Here is a 19,450-nt window from a genome sequence, read left to right on the forward strand (position 1 = left end):
TTCTTCAAAGCAAAAAGATTTTATCTTCAAATACAAGAACTTTTCGTGGTTTTGATGGTTTTCAGCAAATGAACAGATTTCAGCGAGCTGGAAGATTTTTCTTGAATAGCCTAAGATTTTATCTTAAAATACAAGAACTTTTCGTGGTTCTTGTCAATTTTTGTTGGTTTTCATCGAATGAACTTATTTCAGTCAGCTAGATCTTTCTTCGTCAAAGCAAAAAGATTTTATCTTCAAATACAAGAACTTTTCGTGGTTTTGTTGGTTTTCAGCAAATGAACAGATTTCAGCGAGCTGGAAGTTTTTTCCTTAATAGAGTAAGATTTTATCTTAAAATACAAGAACTTTTCGTGGTTCTTGTCAATTTTTGTTGGTTGTCATCTGATGAACTTATTTCAGTCAGCCAGATCTTTCTTCTTCAAAGCAAATAGATTTTATCTTCAAATACAAGAACTTTTCGTGGTTTTGATGGTTTTCAGCAAATGAACATATTTCAGCGAGCTGGAAGTTTTTTCTTCAATAGCATAAGATTTTATCTTAAAATACAAGAACTTTTCGTGGTTCTTGTCAATTTTTGTTGGTTTTCATCTGATGAACTTATTTCAGTCAGCTAGATCTTTCTTCTTCAAAGCAAAAAGATTTTATCTTCAAATAGAAGAACTTTTCGTGGTTTTGATAGTTTTCAGCAAATGAACATATTTCAGCGAGCTGGAAGTTTTTTCCTTAATAGAGTAAGATTTTATCTTAAAATACAAGAACTTTTCGTGGTTCTTGTCAATTTTTGTTGGTTTTCATCCAATGAACTTACTTCAGTCAGCTGGATCTTTCTTCTTCAAAGCAAAAAGATTTTATCTTCAAATACAAGAACTTTTCGTGGTTTTGTTGGTTTTCAGCAAATGAACATATTTCAGCGAGCCAGAAGTTTTTTCTTTAGTAGCGTAAGATATTACCTTAAAATACAAGAAGTTTTCGTGGTTCTTGTCAAATTTTGTTGGTTTTCACCCAATGAACTTATTTCAGTCAGCTAGATCTTTCTTCTTCAAAGCAAATAGATTTTATCTTCAAATACAAGAACTTTTCGTGGTTTTGATGGTTTTCAGCAAATGAACATATTTCAGCGAGCTGGAAGTTTTTTCTTCAATAGCATAAGATTTTATCTTAAAATACAAGAACTTTTCGTGGTTCTTGTCAATTTTTGTTGGTTTTCATCTGATGAACTTATTTCAGTCAGCTAGATCTTTCTTCTTCAAAGAAAAAAAGATTTTATCTTCAAATAGAAGAACTTTTCGTGGTTTTGATAGTTTTCAGCAAATGAACATATTTCAGCGAGCTGGAAGTTTTTTCCTTAATAGAGTAAGATTTTATCTTAAAATACAAGAACTTTTCGTGGTTCTTGTCAATTTTTGTTGGTTTTCATCCAATGAACTTACTTCAGTCAGCTGGATCTTTCTTCTTCAAAGCAAAAAGATTTTATCTTCAAATACAAGAACTTTTCGTGGTTTTGTTGGTTTTCAGCAAATGAACATATTTCAGCGAGCCAGAAGTTTTTTCTTTAGTAGCGTAAGATATTACCTTAAAATACAAGAAGTTTTCGTGGTTCTTGTCAAATTTTGTTGGTTTTCACCCAATGAACTTATTTCAGTCAGCTAGATCTTTCTTCTTCAAAGCAAAAAGATTTTATCTTCAAATACAAGAACTTTTCGTGGTTTTGATGGTTTTCAGCAAATGAACATTTTTCAGCGAGCTGGAAGTTTTTTCCTTAATAGAGTAAGATTTTATCTTAAAATACAAGAACTTTTCGTGGTTCTTGTCAATTTTTGTTGGTTTTCATCTAATGAACTTATTTCAGTCAGCTAGATCTTTCTTCTTCAAAGCAAAAAGATTTTATCTTCAAATACAAGAACTTTTCGTGGTTTTGATGGTTTTCAGCAAATGAACATATTTCAGCGAGCTCGAAGTTTTTTCCTTAATCGAGTAAGATTTTATCTTAAAATACAAGAACTTTTCGTGGTTCTTGTCAATTTTTGTTGGTTTTCATCTAATGAACTTATTTCAGTCAGCTAGATCTTTCTTCTTCAAAGAAAAAAGATTTTATCTTCAAATACAAGAACTTTTCGTGGCTTTGTTGGTTTTCAGCAAATGAACATATTTCAGCGAGCTGGGAGTTTTTTCTTTAACAGCGTAAGATTTTATCTTAAAATACAAGAACTTTTCGTGGTTCTTGTCAATTTTTGTTGGTTTTCATCTAATGAACTTATTTCAGTCAGCTAGATCTTTCTTCTTCAAAGCAAAAAGATTTTATCTTCAAATACAAGAACTTTTCGTGGTTTTGATGGTTTTCAGCAAATGAACATATTTCAGCGAGCTGGAAGTTTTTTCCTCAATAGAGTAAGATTTTATCTTAAAATACAAGAACTTTTCATGGTTCTTGTCAATTTTTGTTGGTTTTCATCCAATGAACTTATTTCAGTCAGCTAGATCTTTCTTCTTCAAAGCAAAAAGATTTTATCTTCAAATACAAGAACTTTTCGTGGTTTTGATGGTTTTCAGCAAATGAACATATTTCAGCGAGCTGGGAGTTTTTTCTTTCACAGCGCAAGATTTTATCTTAAAATACAAGAACTTTTCGTGGTTCTTGTCAATTTTTGTTGGTTTTCATCTGACGAACTTATTTCAGTCAGCTGGATCTTTCTTCTTCAAAGCAAAAAGATTTTATCTTCAAATACAAGAACTTTTCGTGGTTTTGATGGTTTTCAGCAAATGAACAGATTTCAGCGAGCTGGAAGTTTTTTCCTGAATAGAGTAAGATTTTATCTTAAAATACAAGAACTTTTCATGGTTCTTGTCAATTTTTGTTGGTTTTCATCTCATGAACTTATTTCAGTCAGCTCGATCTTTCTTCTTCAAAGCAAAAAGATTTTATCTTCAAATACAAGAACTTTTCGAGGTTTTGATGGTTTTCAGCAAATGAACATATTTCAGCGAGCTGGAAGTTTTTTCTTTAATAGCCTAAGATTTTATCTTAAAATACAAGAACTTTTCGTGGTTCTTGTCAATTTTTGTTGGTTTTCATCGAATGAACTTATTTCAGTCAGCTAGATCTTTCTCCGTCAAAGCAAAAACATTTTAACTTCAAATACAAGAACTTTTGGTGGTTTTGTTGGTTTTCAGCAAATGAACAGATTTCAGCGAGCTGGAAGTTTTTTCCTTAATAGAGTAAGATTTTATCTTAAAATACAAGAACTTTTTGTGGTTCTTGTCAATTTTTGTTGGTTTTCATCTGATGAACTTATTTCAGTCAGCTAGATCTTTCTTCTTGAAAGAAAAAAGATTTTATCTTCAAATACAAGAACTTTTCGTGGTTTTGTTGGTTTTCAGCAAATGAACATATTTCAGCGAGCTGGGAGTTTTTTCTTTAACAGCGTAAGATTTTATCTTAAAATACAAGAACTTTTCGTGGTTCTTGTCAATTTTTGTTGGTTTTCATCTAATGAACTTATTTCAGTCAGCTAGATCTTTCTTCTTCAAAGCAAAAATATTTTATCTTCAAATACAAGAACTTTTCGTGGTTTTGATGGTTTTCAGCAAATGAACATATTTCAGCGAGCTGGAAGTTTTTTCCTGAATAGAGGAAGATTTTATCTTAAAATACAAGAACTTTTCATGGTTCTTGTCAATTTTTGTTGGTTTTCATCTAATGAACTTATTTCAGTCAGCTACATCTTTCTTCTTCAAAGCAAAAAGATTTTATCTTCAAATACAAGAACTTTTCGTGGTTTTGTTGGTTTTTAGCAAATGAACATATTTCAGCGAGCCAGAAGTTTTTTCTTTAGTAGCGTAAGATATTACCTTAAAATACAAGAAGTTTTCGTGGTTCTTGTCAAATTTTGTTGGTTTTCACCCAATGAACTTATTTCAGTCAGCTAGATCTTTCTTCTTCAAAGCAAAAAGATTTTATCTTCAAATACAAGAACTTTTCGTGGTTTTGATGGTTTTCAGCAAATGAACATTTTTCAGCGAGCTGGAAGTTTTTTCCTTAATAGAGTAAGATTTTATCTTAAAATACAAGAACTTTTCGTGGTTCTTGTCAATTTTTGTTGGTTTTCATCTCATGAACTTATTTCAGTCAGCTAGATCTTTCTTCTTCAAAGCAAAAAGATTTTATCTTCAAATACAAGAACTTTTCGTGGTTTTGATGGTTTTCAGCAAATGAACATATTTCAGCGAGCTCGAAGTTTTTTCCTTAATAGAGTAAGATTTTATCTTAAAATACAAGAACTTTTCGTGGTTCTTGTCAATTTTTGTTGGTTTTCATCTAATGAACTTATTTCAGTCAGCTAGATCTTTCTTCTTCAAAGAAAAAAGATTTTATCTTCAAATACAAGAACTTTTCGTGGCTTTGTTGGTTTTCAGCAAATGAACATATTTCAGCGAGCTGGGAGTTTTTTCTTTAACAGCGTAAGATTTTATCTTAAAATACAAGAACTTTTCGTGGTTCTTGTCAATTTTTGTTGGTTTTCATCTAATGAACTTATTTCAGTCAGCTAGATCTTTCTTCTTCAAAGCAAAAATATTTTATCTTCAAATACAAGAACTTTTCGTGGTTTTGATGGTTTTCAGCAAATGAACATATTTCAGCGAGCTGGAAGTTTTTTCCTCAATAGAGTAAGATTTTATCTTAAAATACAAGAACTTTTCATGGTTCTTGTCAATTTTTGTTGGTTTTCATCCAATGAACTTATTTCAGTCAGCTAGATCTTTCTTCTTCAAAGCAAAAAGATTTTATCTTCAAATACAAGAACTTTTCGTGGTTTTGATGGTTTTCAGCAAATGAACATATTTCAGCGAGCTGGGAGTTTTTTCTTTCACAGCGCAAGATTTTATCTTAAAATACAAGAACTTTTCGTGGTTCTTGTCAATTTTTGTTGGTTTTCATCTGACGAACTTATTTCAGTCAGCTAGATCTTTCTTCTTCAAAGCAAAAAGATTTTATCTTCAAATACAAGAACTTTTCGTGGTTTTGATGGTTTTCAGCAAATGAACAGATTTCAGCGAGCTGGAAGTTTTTTCCTGAATAGAGTAAGATTTTATCTTAAAATACAAGAACTTTTCATGGTTCTTGTCAATTTTTGTTGGTTTTCATCTAATGAACTTATTTCAGTCAGCTCGATCTTTCTTCTTCAAAGCAAAAAGATTTTATCTTCAAATACAAGAACTTTTCGAGGTTTTGATGGTTTTCAGCAAATGAACATATTTCAGCGAGCTGGAAGTTTTTTCTTTAATAGCCTAAGATTTTATCTTAAAATACAAGAACTTTTCGTGGTTCTTGTCAATTTTTGTTGGTTTTCATCGAATAAACTTATTTCAGTCAGCTAGATCTTTCTCCGTCAAAGCAAAAAGATTTTAACTTCAAATACAAGAACTTTTGGTGGTTTTGTTGGTTTTCAGCAAATGAACAGATTTCAGCGAGCTGGAAGTTTTTTCCTTAATAGAGTAAGATTTTATCTTAAAATACAAGAACTTTTTGTGGTTCTTGTCAATTTTTGTTGGTTTTCATCTAATGAACTTATTTCAGTCAGCTAGATCTTTCTTCTTCAAAGAAAAAAGATTTTATCTTTAAATACAAGAACTTTTCGTGGTTTTGTTGGTTTTCAGCAAATGAACATATTTCAGCGAGCTGGGAGTTTTTTCTTTAACAGCGTAAGATTTTATCTTAAAATACAAGAACTTTTCGTGGTTCTTGTCAATTTTTGTTGGTTTTCATCTAATGAACTTATTTCAGTCAGCTAGATCTTTCTTCTTCAAAGCAAAAATATTTTATCTTCAAATACAAGAACTTTTCGTGGTTTTGATGGTTTTCAGCAAATGAACATATTTCAGCGAGCTGGAAGTTTTTTCCTGAATAGAGGAAGATTTTATCTTAAAATACAAGAACTTTTCATGGTTCTTGTCAATTTTTGTTGGTTTTCATCTAATGAACTTATTTCAGTCAGCTACATCTTTCTTCTTCAAAGCAAAAAGATTTTATCTTCAAATACAAGAACTTTTCGTGGTTTTGATGGTTTTCAGCAAATGAACATATTTCAGCGAGCTGGGAGTTTTTTCTTTAACAGCGTAAGATTTTATCTTAAAATACAAGAACTTTTCGTGGTTCTTGTCAATTTTTGTTGGTTTTCATCTAATGAACTTATTTCAGTCAGCTAGATCTTTCTTCTTCAAAGCAAAAAGATTTTATCTTCAAATACAAGAACTTTTCGTGGTTTTGATGGTTTTCAGCAAATGAACATATTTCAGCGAGCTGGAAGTTTTTTCCTGAATAGAGTAAGATTTTATCTTAAAATACAAGAACTTTTCATGGTTCTTGTCAATTTTTGTTGGTTTTCATCGAATGAACTTATTTCAGTCAGCTGGATCTTTCTTCTTCAAATCAAAAAGATTTTATCTTCAAATACAAGAACTTTTCGAGGTTTTGATGGTTTTCAGCAAATGAACATATTTCAGCGAGCTGGAAGTTTTTTCTTTAATAGCCTAAGATTTTATCTTAAAATACAAGAACTTTTCATGGTTATTGTCAATTTTTGTTGGTTTTCATCGAATGAACTTATTTCAGTCAGCTAGATCTTTCTCCGTCAAAGCAAAAAGATTTTATCTTCAAATACAAGAACTTTTGGTGGTTTTGTTGGTTTTCAGCAAATGAACAGATTTCAGCGAGCAGGAAGTTTTTTCCTTAATAGAGTAAGATTTTATCTTAAAATACAAGAACTTTTTGTGGTTCTTGTCAATTTTTGTTGGTTTTCATCTAATGAACTTATTTCAGTCAGCTAGATCTTTCTTCTTCAAAGCAAAAAGATTTTATCTTCAAATACAAGAAATTTTCGTGGTTTTGATGGTTTTCAGCAAATGAACATAATTCAGCGAACTGGAAGTTTTTTCCTTAATAGAGTAAGATTTTATCTTAAAATACAAGAACTTTTCGTGGTTCTTGTCAATTTTTGTTGGTTTTCATCAAATGAACTTATTTCAGTCAGCTGGATCTTTCTTCTTCAAAGCAAAAAGATTTTATCTTCAAATACAAGAACTTTTCGTGGTTTTGATGGTTTTCAGCAAATGAACATATTTCAGCGAGCTGGAAGTTTTTTCCTTAATAGAGTAAGATTTTATCTTAAAATACAAGAACTTTTCGTGGTTCTTGTCAATTTTTGTTGGTTTTCATCCAATGAACTTATTTCAGTCAGCTAGATCTTTCTTCTTCAAAGCAAAAAGATTTTATCTTCAAATACAAGAACTTTTCGTGGTTTTGATGGTTTTCAGCAAATGAACATATTTCAGCGAGCTGGAAGTTTTTTCCTTAATCGAGTAAGATTTTATCTTAAAATACAAGAACTTTTCGTGGTTCTTGTCAATTTTTGTTGGTTTTCATCTAATGAACTTATTTCAGTCAGCTAGATCTTTCTTCTTCAAAGCAAAAAGATTTTATCTTCAAATTCAAGAACTTTTCGTGGTTTTGATGGTTTTCAGCAAATGAACATATTTCAGCGAGCTGGAAGTTTTTCCTTAATAGAGTAAGATTTTATCTTAAAATACAAGAACTTTTCGTGGTTCTTGTCAATTTTTGTTGGTTTTCATCTGATGAACTTATTTCAGTCAGCTAGATCTTTCTTCTTCAAAGAAAAAAGATTTTATCTTCAAATACAAGAACTTTTCGTGGTTTTGTTGGTTTTCAGCAAATGAACATATTTCAGCGAGCTGGGAGTTTTTTCTTCAATAGCGTAAGATTTTATCTTAAAATACAAGAACTTTTCGTGGTTCTTGTCAATTTTTGTTGGTTTTCATCCAATGAACTTATTTCAGTCAGCTGGATCTTTCTTCTTCAAAGCAAAAAGATTTTATCTTCAAATGCAAGAACTTTTCGCGGTTTTGTTGTTTTTCAGCAAATTAACATATTTCAGCGAGCTGGGAGTTTTTTCTTTAACAGAGTAAGATTTTATCTTAAAATACAAGAACTGTTCGTGGTTCTTGTCAATTTTTGTTGGTTTTCATCCAATGAACTTATTTCAGTCAGCTAGATCTTTCTTCTTCAAAGCAAAAAGATTTTATCTTCAAATACAAGAACTTTTCGTGGTTTTGATGGTTTTCAGCAAATGAACATATTTCAGCGAGCTGGAAGTTTTTTCCTTAATAGAGTAAGATTTTATCTTAAAATACAAGAACTTTTCGTGGTTCTTGTCAATTTTTGTTGGTTTTCATCTAATGAACTTATTTCAGTCAGCTAGATCTTTCTTCTTCAAAGCAAAAAGATTTTATCTTCAAATACAAGAACTTTTCGTGGTTTTGATGGTTTTCAGCAAATGAACATATTTCAGCGAGCTGGAAGTTTTTTCCTTAATAGAGTAAGATTTTATCTTAAAATACAAGAACTTTTTGTGGTTCTTGTCAATTTTTGTTGGTTTTCATCGAATGAACTTATTTCAGTCAGCTAGATCTTTCTTCTTCAAAGCAAAAAGATTTTATCTTCAAATACAAGAACTTTTCGTGGTTTTGATGGTTTTCAGCAAATGAACATATTTCAGCGAGCTGGAAGTTTTTTCCTTAATAGAGTAAGATTTTATCTTAAAATACAAGAACTTTTCGTGGTTCTTGTCAATTTTTGTTGGTTTTCATCTAATGAACTTATTTCAGTCAGCTAGATCTTTCTTCTTCAAAGCAAAAAGATTTTATCTTCAAATACAAGAACTTTTCGTGGTTTTGATGGTTTTCAGCAAATGAACATATTTCAGCGAGCTGGAAGTTTTTTCCTTAATAGAGTAAGATTTTATCTTAAAATACAAGAACTTTTTGTGGTTCTTGTCAATTTTTGTTGGTTTTCATCGAATGAACTTATTTCAGTCAGCTAGATCTTTCTTCTTCAAAGCTAAAAGATTTTATCTTCAAATTCAAGAACTTTTCGTGGTTTTGATGGTTTTCAGCAAATGAACATATTTCAGCGAGCTGGAAGTTTTTCCTTAATAGAGTAAGATTTTATCTTAAAATACAAGAACTTTTCGTGGTTCATGTCAATTTTTGTTGGTTTTCATCTGATGAACTTATTTCAGTCAGCTAGATCTTTCTTCTTCAAAGAAAAAAGATTTTATCTTCAAATACAAGAACTTTTCGTGGTTTTGTTGGTTTTCAGCAAATGAACATATTTCAGCGAGCTGGGAGTTTTTTCTTTAATAGCGTAAGATTTTATCTTAAAATACAAGAACTTTTCGTGGTTCTTGTCAATTTTTGTTGGTTTTCATCCAATGAACTTATTTCAGTCAGCGAGATCTTTCTTCTTCAAAGCAAAAAGATTTTATCTTCAAATACAAGAACTTTTCGCGGTTTTGTTGTTTTTCAGCAAATTAGCATATTTCAGCGAGCTGGGAGTTTTTTCTTTAACAGAGTAAGATTTTATCTGAAAATACAAGAACTTTTCGTGGTTCTTGTCAATTTTTGTTGGTTTTCATCTGATGAACTTATTTCAGTCAGCTAGATCTTTCTTCTTCAAAGCAAAAAGATTTTATCTTCAAATACAAGAACTTTTTGTGGTTTTGATGGTTTTCAGCAAATGAACATATTTCAGCGAGCTGGAAGTTTTTTCCTCAATAGAGTAAGATTTTATCTTAAAATACAAGAACTTTTCGTGGTTCTTGTCAATTTTTGTTGGTTTTCATCTGATGAACTTATTTCAGTCAGCTAGATCTTTCTTCTTCAAAGCAAAAAGATTTTATCTTCAAATACAAGAACTTTTCGTGGTTTTGATGGTTTTCAGCAAATGAACATATTTCAGCGAGCTGGAAGTTTTTTCCTCAATAGAGTAAGATTTTATCTTAAAATACAAGAACTTTTCGTGGTTCTTGTCAATTTTTGTTGGTTTTCATCTGATGAACTTATTTCAGTCAGCTAGATCTTTCTTCTTCAAAGAAAAAAGATTTTATCTTCAAATACAAGAACTTTTCGTGGTTTTGATGGTTTTCAGCAAATGAACATATTTCAGCGAGCTGGGAGTTTTTTCTTCAATAGCGTAAGATTTTATCTTAAAATACAAGAACTTTTCGTGGTTCTTGTCAATTTTTGTTGGTTTTCATCCAATGAACTTATTTCAGTCAGCTGGATCTTTCTTCTTCAAAGCAAAAAGATTTTATCTTCAAATGCAAGAACTTTTCGCGGTTTTGTTGTTTTTCAGCAAATTAACATATTTCAGCGAGCTGGGAGTTTTTTCTTTAACAGAGTAAGATTTTATCTTAAAATACAAGAACTGTTCGTGGTTCTTGTCAATTTTTGTTGGTTTTCATCTAATGAACTTATTTCAGTCAGCTAGATCTTTCTTCTTCAAAGCAAAAAGATTTTATCTTCAAATACAAGAACTTTTCGTGGTTTTGATGGTTTTCAGCAAATGAACATATTTCAGCGAGCTGGAAGTTTTTTCCTTAATAGAGTAAGATTTTATCTTAAAATACAAGAACTTTTCGTGGTTCTTGTCAATTTTTGTTGGTTTTCATCTAATGAACTTATTTCAGTCAGCTAGATCTTTCTTCTTCAAAGCAAAAAGATTTTATCTTCAAATACAAGAACTTTTCGTGGTTTTGATGGTTTTCAGCAAATGAACATATTTCAGCGAGCTGGAAGTTTTTTCCTTAATAGAGTAAGATTTTATCTTAAAATACAAGAACTTTTTGTGGTTCTTGTCAATTTTTGTTGGTTTTCATCGAATGAACTTATTTCAGTCAGCTAGATCTTTCTTCTTCAAAGCAAAAAGATTTTATCTTCAAATTCAAGAACTTTTCGTGGTTTTGATGGTTTTCAGCAAATGAACATATTTCAGCGAGCTGGAAGTTTTTCCTTAATAGAGTAAGATTTTATCTTAAAATACAAGAACTTTTCGTGGTTCATGTCAATTTTTGTTGGTTTTCATCTGATGAACTTATTTCAGTCAGCTAGATCTTTCTTCTTCAAAGAAAAAAGATTTTATCTTCAAATACAAGAACTTTTCGTGGTTTTGTTGGTTTTCAGCAAATGAACATATTTCAGCGAGCTGGGAGTTTTTTCTTTAATAGCGTAAGATTTTATCTTAAAATACAAGAACTTTTCGTGGTTCTTGTCAATTTTTGTTGGTTTTCATCCAATGAACTTATTTCAGTCAGCGAGATCTTTCTTCTTCAAAGCAAAAAGATTTTATCTTCAAATACAAGAACTTTTCGCGGTTTTGTTGTTTTTCAGCAAATTAACATATTTCAGCGAGCTGGGAGTTTTTTCTTCAACAGAGTAAGATTTTATCTGAAAATACAAGAACTTTTCGTGGTTCTTGTCAATTTTTGTTGGTTTTCATCTGATGAACTTATTTCAGTCAGCTAGATCTTTCTTCTTCAAAGCAAAAAGATTTTATCTTCAAATACAAGAACTTTTCGTGGTTTTGATGGTTTTCAGCAAATGAACATATTTCAGCGAGCTGGAAGTTTTTTCCTCAATAGAGTAAGATTTTATCTTAAAATACAAGAACTTTTCGTGGTTCTTGTCAATTTTTGTTGGTTTTCATCTGATGAACTTATTTCAGTCAGCTAGATCTTTCTTCTTCAAAGAAAAAAGATTTTATCTTCAAATACAAGAACTTTTCGTGGTTTTGATGGTTTTCAGCAAATGAACAGATTTCAGCGAGCTGGAAGTTTTTTCTTTAACAGCCTAAGATTTTATCTTAAAATACAAGAACTTTTCGTGGTTCTTGTCAATTTTTGTTGGTTTTCATCTAATGAACTTATTTCAGTCAGCTAGATCTTTCTTCGTCAAAGCAAAAAGATTTTATCTTCAAATACAAGAACTTTTCGTGGTTTTGATGGTTTTCAGCAAATGAACATATTTCAGCCAGCTGGAAGTTTTTTCTTTAATAGAGTAAGATTTTATCTTAAAATACAAGAACTTTTCGTGGTTCTTGTCAATTTTTGTTGGTTTTCATCCAATGAACTTATTTCAGTCAGCTAGATCTTTCTTCTTCAAAGCAAAAAGATTTTATCTTCAAATACAAGAACTTTTCGTGGTTTTGATGGTTTTCAGCAAATGAACATATTTCAGCGAGCTGGAAGTTTTTTCCTTAATAGAGTAAGATTTTATCTTAAAATACAAGAACTTTTCGTGGTTCTTGTCAATTTTTCTTGGTTTTCATCTAATGAACTTATTTCAGTCAGCTAGATCTTTCTTCTTCAAAGCAAAAAGATTTTATCTTCAAATACAAGAACTTTTCGAGGTTTTGATGGTTTTCAGCAAATGAACATATTTCAGCAAGCTGGAAGTTTTTTCTTTAATAGCCTAAGATTTTATCTTAAAATACAAGAACTTTTCGTGGTTCTTGTCAATTTTTGTTGGTATTCATCTAATGAACTTATTTCAGTCAGCCAGATCTTTCTTCTTCAAAGAAAAAAGATTTTATCTTCAAATACAAGAACTTTTCGTGGTTTTGTTGGTTTTCAGCAAATGAACATATTTCAGCGAGCTGGGAGTTTTTTCTTTAACAGCGTAAGATTTTATCTTAAAATACAAGAACTTTTCGTGGTTCTTGTCAATTTTTGTTGGTTTTCATCTCATGAACTTATTTCAGTCAGCTAGATCTTTCTTCTTCAAAGCAAAAAGATTTTATCTTCAAATACAAGAACTTTTCGTGGTTTTGATGGTTTTCAGCAAATGAACATATTTCAGCGAGCTGGAAGTTTTTTCCTGAATGGAGTAAGATTTTATCTTAAAATACAAGAACTTTTCATGGTTCTTGTCAATTTTTGTTGGTTTTCATCTAATGAACTTATTTCAGTCAGCTAGATCTTTCTTCTTCAAAGCAAAAAGATTTTATCTTCAAATACAAGAACTTTTCGAGGTTTTGATGGTTTTCAGCAAATGAACATATTTCAGCGAGCTGGAAGTTTTTTCTTTAATAGCCTAAGATTTTATCTTAAAATACAAGAACTTTTCGTGGTTATTGTCAATTTTTGTTGGTTTTCATCGAATGAACTTATTTCAGTCAGCTAGATCTTTCTCCGTCAAAGCAAAAAGATTTTATCTTCAAATACAAGAACTTTTGGTGGTTTTGTTGGTTTTCAGCAAATGAACAGATTTCAGCGAGCTGGAAGTTTTTTCCTTAATAGAGTAAGATTTTATCTTAAAATACAAGAACTTTTCGTGGTTCTTGTCAATTTTTGTTGGTTTTCATCTAATGAACTTATTTCAGTCAGCTAGATCTTTCTTCTTCAAAGCAAAAAGATTTTATCTTCAAATACAAGAAATTTTCGTGGTTTTGATGGTTTTCAGCAAATGAACATAATTCAGCGAACTGGAAGTTTTTTCCTTAATAGAGTAAGATTTTATCTTAAAATACAAGAACTTTTCGTGGTTCTTGTCAATTTTTGTTGGTTTTCATCTAATGAACTTATTTCAGTCAGCTGGATCTTTCTTCTTCAAAGCAAAAAGATTTTATCTTCAAATACAAGAACTTTTCGTGGTTTTGATGGTTTTCAGCAAATGAACATATTTCAGCGAGCTGGAAGTTTTTTCCTTAATAGAGTAAGATTTTATCTTAAAATACAAGAACTTTTCGTGGTTCTTGTCAATTTTTGTTGGTTTTCATCCAATGAACTTATTTCAGTCAGCTCGATCTTTCTTCTTCAAAGCAAAAAGATTTTATCTTCAAATACAAGAACTTTTCGTGGTTTTGATGGTTTTCAGCAAATGAACATATTTCAGCGAGCTGGAAGTTTTTTCCTCAATAGAGTAAGATTTTATCTTAAAATACAAGAACTTTTCGTGGTTCTTGTCAATTTTTGTTGGTTTTCATCTATTGAACTTATTTCAGTCAGCTGGATCTTTCTTCTTCAAAGCAAAAAGATTTTATCTTCAAATACAAGAACTTTTCGTGGTTTTGATGGTTTTCAGCAAATGAACATATTTCAGCGAGCTGGAAGTTTTTTCCTTAATAGAGTAAGATTTTATCTTAAAATACAAGAACTTTTTGTGGTTCTTGTCAATTTTTGTTGGTTTTCATCTAATGAACTTATTTCAGTCAGCTAGATCTTTCTTCTTCAAAGCAAAAAGATTTTATCTTCAAATTCAAGAACTTTTCGTGGTTTTGATGGTTTTCAGCAAATGAACATATTTCAGCGAGCTGGAAGTTTTTCCTTAATAGAGTAAGATTTTATCTTAAAATACAAGAACTTTTCGTGGTTCTTGTCAATTTTTGTTGGTTTTCATCTCATGAACTTATTTCAGTCAGCTAGATCTTTCTTCTTCAAAGAAAAAAGATTTTATCTTCAAATACAAGAACTTTTCGTGGTTTTGTTGGTTTTCAACAAATGAACATATTTCAGCGAGCTGGGAGTTTTTTCTTCAATAGCGTAAGATTTTATCTTAAAATACAAGAACTTTTCGTGGTTCTTGTCAATTTTTGTTGGTTTTCATCCAATGAACTTATTTCAGTCAGCTAGATCTTTCTTCTTCAAAGCAAAAAGATTTTATCTTCAAATACAAGAACTTTTCGCGGTTTTGTTGTTTTTCAGCAAATGAACATATTTCAGCGAGCTGGAAGTTTTTTCCTTCATAGAGTAAGATTTTATCTTAAAATACAAGAACTGTTCGTGGTTCTTGTCAATTTTTGTTGGTTTTCATCTAATGAACTTATTTCAGTCAGCTAGATCTTTCTTCTTCAAAGCAAAAAGATTTTATCTTCAAATACAAGAGCTTTTCTTGGTTTTGATGGTTTTCAGCAAATGAACATATTTCAGCGAGCTGGAAGTTTTTTCTTTAATAGCCTCAGATTTTATCTTAAAATACAAGAACTTTTCGTGGTTCTTGTCAATTTTTGTTGGTTTTCATCCAATGAACTTATTTCAGTCAGCTGGATCTTTCTTCTTCAAAGCAAAAAGATTTTATCTTCAAATACAAGAACTTTTCGTGGTTTTGATGGTTTTCAGCAAATGAACATATTTCAGCGAGCTGGAAGTTTTTTCCTTAATAGAGTAAGATTTTATCTTAAAATACAAGAACTTTTCGTGGCTCTTGTCAATTTTTGTTGGTTTTCATCTAATGAACTTATTTCAGTCAGCTGGATCTTTGTTCTTCAAATCAAAAAGATTTTATCTTCAAATACAAGAACTTTTCGTGGTTTTGTTGGTTTTGAGTAAATGAACATATTTCAGCGCGCCAAAAGTTTTTTCTTTAATAGCGTAAGATATTATCTTAAAATACAAGAACTTTTCGTGGTTCTTGTCAATTTTTGTTGGTTTTCATCTGATGAACTTATTTCAGTCAGCTGGATCTTTCTTCTTCAAAGCAAAAAGATTTTATCTTCAAATACAAGAACTTTTCGTGGTTTTGATGGTTTTCAGCAAATGAACAGATTTCAGCGAGCTGGAAGTTTTTTCTTTAATAGCCTAAGATTTTATCTTAAAATACAAGAACTTTTCGTGGTTCTTGTCAATTTTTGTTGGTTTTCATCTAATGAACTTATTTCAGTCAGCTAGATCTTTCTTCTTCAAAGCAAAAAGATTTTATCTTCAAATACAAGAACTTTTCGTGGTTTTGTTGGTTTTCAGCAAATGAACAGATTTCAGCGAGCTGGAAGTTTTTTCTTTCATAGCCTAAGATTTTATCTTAAAATACAAGAAGTTTTCGTGGTTCTTGTCAATTTTTGTTGGTTTTCATCGAATGAACTTATTTCAGTCAGCTAGATCTTTCTTCTTCAAAGCAAAAAGATTTTATCTTCAAATACAAGAACTTTTCGTGGTTTTGATGGTTTTCAGCAAATGAACATATTTCAGCGAGCTGGAAGTTTTTTCCTTAATAGAGTAAGATTTTATCTTAAAATACAAGAACTTTTCGTGGCTCTTGTCAATTTTTGTTGGTTTTCATCCAATGAACTTATTTCAGTCAGCTGGATCTTTCTTCTTCAAAGCAAAAAGATTTTATCTTCAAATACAAGAACTTTTCGTGGTTTTGTTGGTTTTGAGTAAATGAACATATTTCAGCGCGCCAGAAGTTTTTTCTTTAATAGCGTAAGATATTATCTTAAAATACAAGAACTTTTCGTGGTTCTTGTCAATTTTTGTTGGTTTTCATCTAATGAACTTATTTCAGTCAACTAGATCTTTCTTCTTCAAAGCAAAAAGATTTTATCTTCAAATACAAGAACTTTTCGTGGTTTTGATGGTTTTCAGCAAATGAACAGATTTCAGCGAGCTGGAAGATTTTTCTTGAATAGCCTAAGATTTTATCTTAAAATACAAGAACTTTTCGTGGTTCTTGTCAATTTTTGTTGGTTTTCATCGAATGAACTTATTTCAGTCAGCTAGATCTTTCTTCGTCAAAGCAAAAAGATTTTATCTTCAAATACAAGAACTTTTCGTGGTTTTGTTGGTTTTCAGCAAATGAACAGATTTCAGCGAGCTGGAAGTTTTTTCCTTAATAGAGTAAGATTTTATCTTAAAATACAAGAACTTTTCGTGGTTCTTGTCAATTTTTGTTGGTTGTCATCTGATGAACTTATTTCAGTCAGCTAGATCTTTCTTCTTCAAAGCAAATAGATTTTATCTTCAAATACAAGAACTTTTCGTGGTTTTGATGGTTTTCAGCAAATGAACATATTTCAGCGAGCTGGAAGTTTTTTCTTTAATAGCATAAGATTTTATCTTAAAATACAAGAACTTTTCGTGGTTCTTGTCAATTTTTGTTGGTTTTCATCTGATGAACTTATTTCAGTCAGCTAGATCTTTCTTCTTCAAAGCAAAAAGATTTTATCTTCAAATAGAAGAACTTTTCGTGGTTTTGATAGTTTTCAGCAAATGAACATATTTCAGCGAGCTGGAAGTTTTTTCCTTAATAGAGTAAGATTTTATCTTAAAATACAAGAACTTTTCGTGGTTCTTGTCAATTTTTGTTGGTTTTCATCCAATGAACTTACTTCAGTCAGCTGGATCTTTCTTCTTCAAAGCAAAAAGATTTTATCTTCAAATACAAGAACTTTTCGTGGTTTTGTTGGTTTTCAGCAAATGAACATATTTCAGCGAGCCAGAAGTTTTTTCTTTAGTAGCGTAAGATATTACCTTAAAATACAAGAAGTTTTCGTGGTTCTTGTCAAATTTTGTTGGTTTTCACCCAATGAACTTATTTCAGTCAGCTAGATCTTTCTTCTTCAAAGCAAAAAGATTTTATCTTCAAATACAAGAACTTTTCGTGGTTTTGATGGTTTTCAGCAAATGAACATTTTTCAGCGAGCTGGAAGTTTTTTCCTTAATAGAGTAAGATTTTATCTTAAAATACAAGAACTTTTCGTGGTTCTTGTCAATTTTTGTTGGTTGTCATCTGATGAACTTATTTCAGTCAGCTAGATCTTTCTTCTTCAAAGCAAATAGATTTTATCTTCAAATACAAGAACTTTTCGTGGTTTTGATGGTTTTCAGCAAATGAACATATTTCAGCGAGCTGGAAGTTTTTTCCTTAATAGAGTAAGATTTTATCTTAAAATACAAGAACTTTTCGTGGTTCTTGTCAATTTTTGTTGGTTTTCATCCAATGAACTTACTTCAGTCAGCTGGATCTTTCTTCTTCAAAGCAAAAAGATTTTATCTTCAAATACAAGAACTTTTCGTGGTTTTGTTGGTTTTCAGCAAATGAACATATTTCAGCGAGCCAGAAGTTTTTTCTTTAGTAGCGTAAGATATTACCTTAAAATACAAGAAGTTTTCGTGGTTCTTGTCAAATTTTGTTGGTTTTCACCCAATGAACTTATTTCAGTCAGCTAGATCTTTCTTCTTCAAAGCAAAAAGATTTTATCTTCAAATACAAGAACTTTTCGTGGTTTTGATGGTTTTCAGCAAATGAACATTTTTCAGCGAGCTGGAAGTTTTTTCCTTAATAGAGTAAGATTTTATCTTAAAATACAAGAACTTTTCGTGGTTCTTGTCAATTTTTGTTGGTTGTCATCTGATGAACTTATTTCAGTCAGCTAGATCTTTCTTCTTCAAAGCAAATAGATTTTATCTTCAAATACAAGAACTTTTCGTGGTTTTGATGGTTTTCAGCAAATGAACATATTTCAGCGAGCTGGAAGTTTTTTCCTTAATAGAGTAAGATTTTATCTTAAAATACAAGAACTTTTCGTGGTTCTTGTCAATTTTTGTTGGTTTTCATCCAATGAACTTACTTCAGTCAGCTGGATCTTTCTTCTTCAAAGCAAAAAGATTTTATCTTCAAATACAAGAACTTTTCGTGGTTTTGTTGGTTTTCAGCAAATGAACATATTTCAGCGAGCCAGAAGTTTTTTCTTTAGTAGCGTAAGATATTACCTTAAAATACAAGAAGTTTTCGTGGTTCTTGTCAAATTTTGTTGGTTTTCACCCAATGAACTTATTTCAGTCAGCTAGATCTTTCTTCTTCAAAGCAAAAAGATTTTATCTTCAAATACAAGAACTTTTCGTGGTTTTGATGGTTTTCAGCAAATGAACATTTTTCAGCGAGCTGGAAGTTTTTTCCTTAATAGAGTAAGATTTTATCTTAAAATACAAGAACTTTTCGTGGTTCTTGTCAATTTTTGTTGGTTTTCATCTAATGAACTTATTTCAGTCAGCTAGATCTTTCTTCTTCAAAGCAAAAAGATTTTATCTTCAAATACAAGAACTTTTCGTGGTTTTGATGGTTTTCAGCAAATGAACATATTTCAGCGAGCTCGAAGTTTTTTCCTTAATAGAGTAAGATTTTATCTTAAAATACAAGAACTTTTCGTGGTTCTTGTCAATTTTTGTTGGTTTTCATCTAATGAACTTATTTCAGTCAGCTAGATCTTTCTTCTTCAAAGAAAAAAGATTTTATCTTCAAATACAAGAACTTTTCGTGGTTTTGATGGTTTTCAGCAAATGAACATATTTCAGCGAGCTGGAAGTTTTTTCCTCAATAGAGTAAGATTTTATCTTAAAATACAAGAACTTTTCATGGTTCTTGTCAATTTTTGTTGGTTTTCATCCAATGAACTTATTTCAGTCAGCTAGATCTTTCTTCTTCAAAGCAAAAAGATTTTATCTTCAAATACAAGAACTTTTCGTGGTTTTGATGGTTTTCAGCAAATGAACATATTTCAGCGAGCTGGGAGTTTTTTCTTTCACAGCGCAAGATTTTATCTTAAAATACAAGAACTTTTCGTGGTTCTTGTCAATTTTTGTTGGTTTTCATCTGATGAACTTATTTCAGTCAGCTAGATCTTTCTTCTTCAAAGCAAAAAGATTTTATCTTCAAATACAAGAACTTTTCGTGGTTTTGATGGTTTTCAGCAAATGAACAGATTTCAGCGAGCTGGAAGTTTTTTCCTGAATAGAGTAAGATTTTATCTTAAAATACAAGAACTTTTCATGGTTCCTGTCAATTTTTGTTGGTTTTCATCTAATGAACTTATTTCAGTCAGCTCGAT

The sequence above is a fragment of the Heptranchias perlo genome, unplaced genomic scaffold (assembly GCF_035084215.1).
Source record: "Heptranchias perlo isolate sHepPer1 unplaced genomic scaffold, sHepPer1.hap1 HAP1_SCAFFOLD_85, whole genome shotgun sequence".
NCBI classification, from domain to species: Eukaryota; Metazoa; Chordata; class Chondrichthyes; order Hexanchiformes; family Hexanchidae; genus Heptranchias; species Heptranchias perlo.